Genomic DNA, 8,085 nt, shown 5'->3' with positions numbered 1-8,085 from the left:
TTGATCTCTAGCCTTTCAATTGGGCCATGGTTAGTGATAGATAATGTCTCAGCTGCATATAGTGCTTCTGTTTTAATGACAGTGTTGTAATGTTTTATTTTTGAATTCCATGAGAGGGACTTTTTATTATAAGTATTTTTAGTAAGCTGAAAGGCTAGTTCAACTTTGTTTCTTCTTAATTCTATTGCTTTTTTCTCAAGGGCGTTCCAGCTAATCCATTCACCAAGATATTTGAATTCTTTAACAATTTCGGTCTTTTGGTCTCTTACTTTAAGATATTTCATTGGCTTTTTTATATTTGTGATTATTTTGGTTTTTTCAAAAGAAATTTTAAGGCCTATTTTCTCTGCTTGTTTCTGTAATTCGAGGATCTGTTCTTTGGCTTCTTCCCATGTTTCAGCTAGTAGGGCCATATCATCTGCAAATGCTAGGCAATTAACCTTGATGCCTTTGTTTTTTGTTCCTAGTCGGATTCCACTATTGATTTTCTTGTTCCATTCTCTTGCTATTTTTTCTAGGGCACAGTTAAATAACAATGGAGAGAGTCCATCACCTTGTCGTACTCCAGTTTTTATCTCAAATAGGTCTGAGAGTTCTCCCATAAATTTAATTTTGGAGTATGTGTTGGTGATGGTTTCTCTAATTAGGTTTGTAGTTTTATTGTCTAGGTTCAATTCTTTTAATATGGAGATTAGAGATTCCCTGTCTATGGAGTCGTACGCCTTTTGAAAGTCAATGAATGTGATGACATACGCTTTTGCTCTCGATTTTTGGTAGGCCATAAGATTTTTGAGGTTTAGAATTTGTTCTGGGCAGGATCTTCCCTTTCTGAAGCCTGCCTGGTATTCTCCAAGTTGACAATCTAGCTGGGGTTCTGCTCTGTTCAAAAGGACTTTAGACAGTATTTTGTATGTTACGTCAAGGAGCGAAATCCCTTTGTAATTGTTGGGGTCTGTTCTGGATCCCCTCTTATGAATTGGGTGAATGAGGGCCATCTTCCATTCATCCGGAATTCTTTCTGTTTTCCATATTTCTTCAAATATGTTTTGGAGAGATTCTATGGCATTTCTATTGACATTTTTCCACAGTTCAGCTGTAATTTGGTTCTCTCCCGAAGCCTTATAGTTTTTGAGATTCAAAATGATTGATTGTAGTTCCTCGACGGTGGGTGGTTCTGAGTTAGGACTTGTTGAAGTTGAGTTGCTGAAATCCATTTTTTCAATTGGTTCTTTACAGTTGAGAAGGTTTCTGAAATATTCTCTCAAAATTTTGCAATTATCCCTGTTGTTGTGTGCAATATTACCATTTTTATCTTGTAATTGGAGTGTCGGTGGGCTGTACTTGGTTATTTTTTGTTTAAAAGTTCTGTAAAAGCTCCTAGTCTTGTTTTTGTTGAAGTCTTCGTTGATCTGCAAAAGGAGTTGATCTTCTTGTGCTTTTTTAATTCTTTTGAGGTTTTTACTCACTAGTTTTCTTACACTCAGGAAATTTTGCCTATTATATTCATTTTTCTGAGATTGCATCTGTTGCCATGCTTTCTTTCTTTGCTCAATAAGTTTGTCAAATTCCTCTGTCCACCATGCGTGTTTTTTGATTTTGGTTATAGGTGCTATTTGTTCAGCTTTGGTTAGTAGGCTTTCCTTCATTTGATCCCAATTTTGGTTCCTTATATCTTGAGTCGCGAGGGGAAACTCCTTCGAATTCATTATCTTTTCTGAATCGTATCTTCTGCTTTTGGGTTTACTGTTTCTATCTTTCCTTTTGGGGATAATTTTGAGTTTTATTTTAGAAAGATAGTGATCAGAATCCAAGTTTGCTCCTCTGAGTACTTTGACATTTTGTATTTCTGTATGGTGTTTCCATTTTATCGCCACATGATCAAGTTGAAATTCACCCAAGTGTGGGTTTGGTGAGGTCCATGTCTTCTGTTTTCTGGGCAGTCTCTTAAAGGCTGTGGATTTCAGGATCAAGCCATGCGCTTGGCAGAGTTCTACTAATCTGACTCCATTTTGGTTAGTTCTATTGTGCGCTGGGTAGTTTCCAACAATATTTTTGTATTTCTTCTCTTTTCCTACTTGAGCATTGAAGTCCCCCGTAAGTATGATGTTGTGTTTGTCTGGGATCTTTTGCACCACGTCATCTAGTTGTTCCCAAAAACGTTCCACCTTTTCCTTATTTTTCCTATTGTCTTCATTTATGGGGGCATGTGCATTCACAATTGTGTATACTCTATTAGCAGATTTAAAAGTGAGTGTGGAGAGTCTTTCCGATTGTGATTGAAAGCTGATAATGGAGTCTAAAATACTTTTATCTATTATAAAGCCCGTTCCGAGGTGGGGTGTGTTTTTCATTATTCTTTTGCCTACCTTTCCTTTGTATATTCTGAAACCTCCGGAATCAAAATTGTTTTCATCTATGTATCGAGTTTCTTGTAGTGATGTTATGAGTATTCTATGATGTTTGAGGGTATCTGTAAGATGTTTTAATTTTCCTGTTTTTAAAAGAGAGTTTACGTTGAAAGTTGCTATGTAACTTTGTTTTTTTACATTTCAATTTGCTTGATGTCTTATCATGTCCCGATTCATCTCTGTGCAATGCTGCAGACTCCCCAGAATCCGATAGTCTGCTTGCGCACCTTGGTGCGGTGGATTGTCCACCTGGGGTAATTTGTTTCACATTACACTCTTCCATGATTGATAGTATTATGTAAGGGGTGACTCTTCGAGCCACAAATTTACAACCACGGTTGTTAGCCCTGGAGGTTTTTCCCAGCCGCCCCTAACCTGGGGAACAGACGCTGACCAAAGACCGCCCAATGTGAGACAGTCGCCTTTGGATTTCTGGTCCTGTGTTGGTCCACGGGTGGTATTTTATTTCCCACCTACCCTACATATCTGTAGAGCTTTCCCCTGTCCGCCACCTGGGGACGCGCCCGGTAGGGGAACAGGTTCCCCCTCGGGTTAATGTGAATTATTATGTACAAAGGTATATTATATGTAAAACTGTTAATATTAACAAATATCTCTTGCACATTGTGCAGCTGTAGATGAAAATGGATCAATAAATCAATCAAACAATCATACTGGCCATTTACAGGTTTTTTTCCCCCTTAAAATGACTAATTATCTCTAATCAAGAAATCCTCTCTTGATCCTGTAATTTATTTGTGTAACATAGGAAATCCGGTGTGTTTTAGTAAGTTTCGTATTGAATAATGCCACAGTGCTGTGGTTCTCAAATCTAGAAGGGAGGGAAACTCTGAAGGGACAGATGCAGTAAGAAGAATGATCTAGCTGAGGAAAATCTGCAGAGCCAGCCGGCAGCCCAAAAGAGGAACTCAACTGTGCGCAGGAATTACAGTTTTTGAGCATTGGTGTAAATTATAAGATTTAAGATTCACTGATGAGTGCATCATGTAGTAAAGACCTTCGGTATTTTAGGTTATGTCGCAGTGAAATAATGGTAATTTCTGCTGTAATGTCACTTCTTGGTACGCATTCTGATTTGTAATTCTTTATTGTGCAGTTTGTTCTCACATTTTCGTTGGCTACGAGAGATATGTATATATTTAATATTTGCTATGTATGAGAAACGACAGACGGTCTATTCTACTTCGGTAAATTATACGTGTTGGTGTAGTCCTTACTGTAACAGTATCCTATGCCGGTATCGCACTTTTTGCCACTTTTATTACAACAAACCGTAGATTAAACGAAGTGTTTTAGGGAGATCTTTAGTGTGCTGTTTAATTTAAACTGCATACTTTCGTAATCTGCAAGTATAAATACGAGATATATCAAATAAGACACGTTAGCGTCGCAAGCACTGAAATAAAGAGTATGCTAGGAGCACGTGTTCTCGGCGGCCAATCACGAAACAGAATAAGGACATACTATGTAAGATACAGTCAGTCACTCGAAACATCACGACTTCGTCGCGCAGACACATAAACGCTGCCAAAAACATTAAACTAGAAGTACGAATAATATCGGAATTTTTGAGCTATCAAAGTAATATACACTGTCCAATCACATAATCACATTAATGTGATCACCTGTCAAAAGCCTAATGTGGACCCATACCATCTTCAGTGTGATGGCCAGCTGTGCTAGATTTCGTGGTTGAGGATACATGCACGAACAACCCGATCGAAGTGGTCCCAACGATTCTTGATTGGGTTCTACTCTGGCGCGGTTGGGGCTCAGGACGGTTAACTCATCTTTGTGTTGTTCGAACAACGCACGTACACTGCGAGCTGTGTGATATGATGCATTGTCCTACTGGTAGATGCTATCATGTCGAGGAAAAACAAATTGCATCTGGAGATGGATATTATTTCCCAAGGGCATATAAATACTTGTGCTATCCAGTTTGCTTTCCAGAATGATGAGCTCGCCCAGAGAATGCCAGGAAAACATTCCCCAGATCATAACACCCACTCAGGGTCGTAGGGTGTTTGCTTTCATTCTTTCCACGCCATCACCTCCAACAGCATCAGTCCTATGAAGCATAAAATATTATTCATCTGGAAAGGCCATCTGTCACCACTCAGTAGGCGTTTAGTTTCGGTACTGGCATGCGAATTCCAGCCTTAGATGCGTATGAACACTAGTCAGCATGGGTGCATGAACCAGGCACATTTTGTGGAGGCCCATGCACAGCGAAGTTCGCTGAAAGGTCGTTGAGGAGAAAATGTTGGTAGCCCCTTGGTTCATCTATGCGGCCAGTTGCTCAACTGTTGCATGTATTTTTGCCATGCATCCTCCGCAGCCTCGTTTGCCCTTTTATCTATGACTGCTTCTCACCCTGTCGTTCAGATCATTATGCATTTGGCCTGGGGCACTTCTGATGATAACCTTGTCTCTGACGAACGCTCGCTATCGAGGACAACGAACTGAGTTCTATTACATAAGAAGTATTTGAGCCACTAATACATCTGGGAACCTATACCGTATGTTCGTACCTCCATTAATTGTCTCCTGTGGTCCACTGGGTCAAATGTTCGCTGGAAATTTAGGAATTTGGAATCTGTTGCCCTCATCCATGATTCGCAGGATCTCAAGCGAGAGAAGGGCAAGCTGAGTTTCTCATCACCGATGCTTTTTAAATACGTGCTGTTTTTCAGTCTCAAGAAAATTTATTACATTCGAAATCAGAAAGTGTTCAAGAACTCTGCAGCAAACCGATGTTAAGGATATTGGTCTATAAGTGTGCAGGTCTGTTCTTTGACGCTTCTTATGTGCGGGAGCCACTTGCCTTTTTTTCCAGTCGCATGGGAGCTTGCAGTAGACGATAGATTCGCGGTAAATGCAAGCTAAGGGGCCAATACCACAGCTGGTATTTCGTCCAGATCTGGCAATTTATTTGTTTTCTACAGGAGGGATGCCTATTATTATGTCCTCCATTCAGGAGTGCGTGTGACAGGTAAACGATGGTATGTTTGTACGACCCTCATGCGTGAATGATTTCTTAAAAGCGAAATTTAAAACTGCAGCTTTCCATTTGTTGTCTTGTATTGCCACATCAGACTGATCGACGAGTGGCTGGGTTGAAGCCTTTGACCTGGTTGGCGAATTTACCAAAGACCAGAATTTTCTAGGCAGGGTCTTTCACTTGGGTATGCTTCACCCATTGATCTTATAGACGCTCGAATTTCTACTGCCATTTGGCTGTTGACATTAGCGCGTCCTTTTTTGAACCGAGAATGCAAGAATCTTTGCTTCCTCAGCATTTTAGGAATTATATTATTAAGGCACGAGAGAGAGGTCTTTTCCATCGTTATTGTATTTACTCTGTACATACTTATCCACTGCGCGATTAGTTACCAGTGGTGACACAACACACGAAAAAAAACTTGGCATTAGCAGCCACGATTATTCAAAATTTCAAAGAGCTACAGTCGTGCGGGTGCTCCAAGCGGCTACATTTTGCATCCCAGAAAACAGAAGACGAACGATCTCCATGTTCATATGAAAGGGGAAGCGCTAAATTTGATCAAATACGTTGGACGAAAGGTGACATATGACTGAAGTTTCCTATTTACACTACGTCAAGTATGTTGGACAAATCAGTTTTGTCCAATAAAATTGATAGAATAATATCCGTCTAATGCTCGTTCGTGTCCAAACAATTTCTCCATGTGGATACTGCTGCTGTTTGTGACTTGATGCAACCCCTACTTCGCCGAACTTGGTAAGTGTAGTGCATTCTTTCAGTACATGCTACAATTTCGTTCTTGTGAATTGCAGCTGTCGTTTAGGTCTTAGTCGCATTTTCTATTCACGAAATTGGATTATATGTATCACGCACAGGTCGAGCTGTTTAAATTTGTAGGTACGTCAGTATAGAACCAGAACACGTTACGAAATGGAAATTTGTGCAGTTCAGCTTGAATTTGAAAAATTGTAACATGACTGAGAAGTCTTTTTGCTGTGTTGGAATTCACCGATGAAATATGGAGTCTAAGTTTCTAGTTTCATTAACTTTTCGGTATTGTGAACCAACGCTTAGACAAAGAGGCAGTTGTAGATCAGTTGTTCGACATGAAAACTCAAATTTCTTTGAAACACACATTTTGCTTCTAAACGCAGAATACCGTACAATGAATTAGCGGTAGGAAACTTCCACATATTGTGTATGTTATTTGTCGCTGTGTACCACGAAACTGTCGAATTCCTTTTACCATGCAGATTGTAGGGAAGTGACCCAACATATATTTAGGAGTTTTTTTGAGAGGTTTTCTGGTTTTGTAACAGACACCTTCCGATCTTTTCATGGTTAATAATAGTATAACGAATTTGCAAACAAGTACAATAGATAGTTGAAGTTCTGCATTGTGATGCACGCTGTAGGCCTACCTGTATGCTCTCTTTTGTCTGATAGAACTGTAGAGTGTCATAAAGGTCTTAACTTTTTGTATGGTGCAAAACCAGTCTAAGTAGATGTGCCGCCACAAGGTGGCATAAACGCCCATGTCAACAGTAAGTATGTAAAGCAGTTAATATAAGAAAGGCAATTTTAAGCATTTTTGTTGCGTTTTTGCAGATTAGTTAACAGTGGCGTCCGTCAAACGTGTACATAAAGCTGACTAGTTACAGAGAATTTAGTTAGTCCTCTATTTTGAAAACTAGTATCCCTGCCTCTCAGAAATGTTTAACTATGTGTATTGAAGATTTTGAGTTGTTGGTACATGACATTTTACCTGTTGTTTAATGGTATCTGCCCTGCTGCCATCAATCAAAAGTTGATTACCTGCAGGCAAATATTTAAAAAATACCATGCCTACCACATATAGCACATATATTTTGTAAAAGTGAAGTAACTTTTTTACACACCAGATGAAGTTTGAAATGAAACAAATTTTCTCCAAGCAATACTTTTTGGCTGTAACATTCTATTCAGAGTTGTGCTCTTCATTTAATCATTATTTTCATTCTTACTTCCAGTAAATATATCTCCTTCTGAAATCATCCTTTGGATAAAGGCCTCAGTGGAAATGTTCGGCACTGTCATAGGTTTGTTGTTGACTTACAAAGAAAGAAAGAAAGCAAGCAGAATGTCCAAACAGGCTGTGTCAAGTGTCTCTTGAAAAAGGGTTGTCCAGTTATATCTTTCCCATTTCTTGGTAGCCAATTGACTTTGCCTTGTTTGTTGTGAAGTGTCCTGTTTCCACAACTCTGCAGCTGCATGTGTAATGCATATGGAGACTAGCTTTTTCTTTCTTACCTTTTCATACCAAGTGGTTTGCTCACTAATACTGCCTGCTTTCTCTAAAAGTGTGCCTTCCTATTGTACCAATATTCACCATTTAGAGGACTCTGCTGGAAGTGCTCCTGTGAGTCATGTACCTTTGATACCTTTGGGTCATTCCATATCAAATCACCCAATAAAAAATAAATTTTACACCCACCTCCTTAGATTTTCATGAAATTTGGCTCAAATGGTTCTAATACCATCCTGACAACACCTGCAAATTTTTTTTGCTGTATCTCTTATAGTTTTTTTTTTATAAATTTTTAAAGTTTTTATGTTTTGCGTTTTCCGAACCTTCGGAAATGGTAAATGTAATTTGTATTCAAAAATTTA

Source organism: Schistocerca serialis, chromosome 12 (genome assembly GCF_023864345.2).
Source record: "Schistocerca serialis cubense isolate TAMUIC-IGC-003099 chromosome 12, iqSchSeri2.2, whole genome shotgun sequence".
Lineage (NCBI taxonomy): Eukaryota > Metazoa > Arthropoda > Insecta > Orthoptera > Acrididae > Schistocerca > Schistocerca serialis.
The sequence above is the reverse complement of the archived record's forward strand: the minus strand, read 5'-3'. Positions refer to the sequence as shown.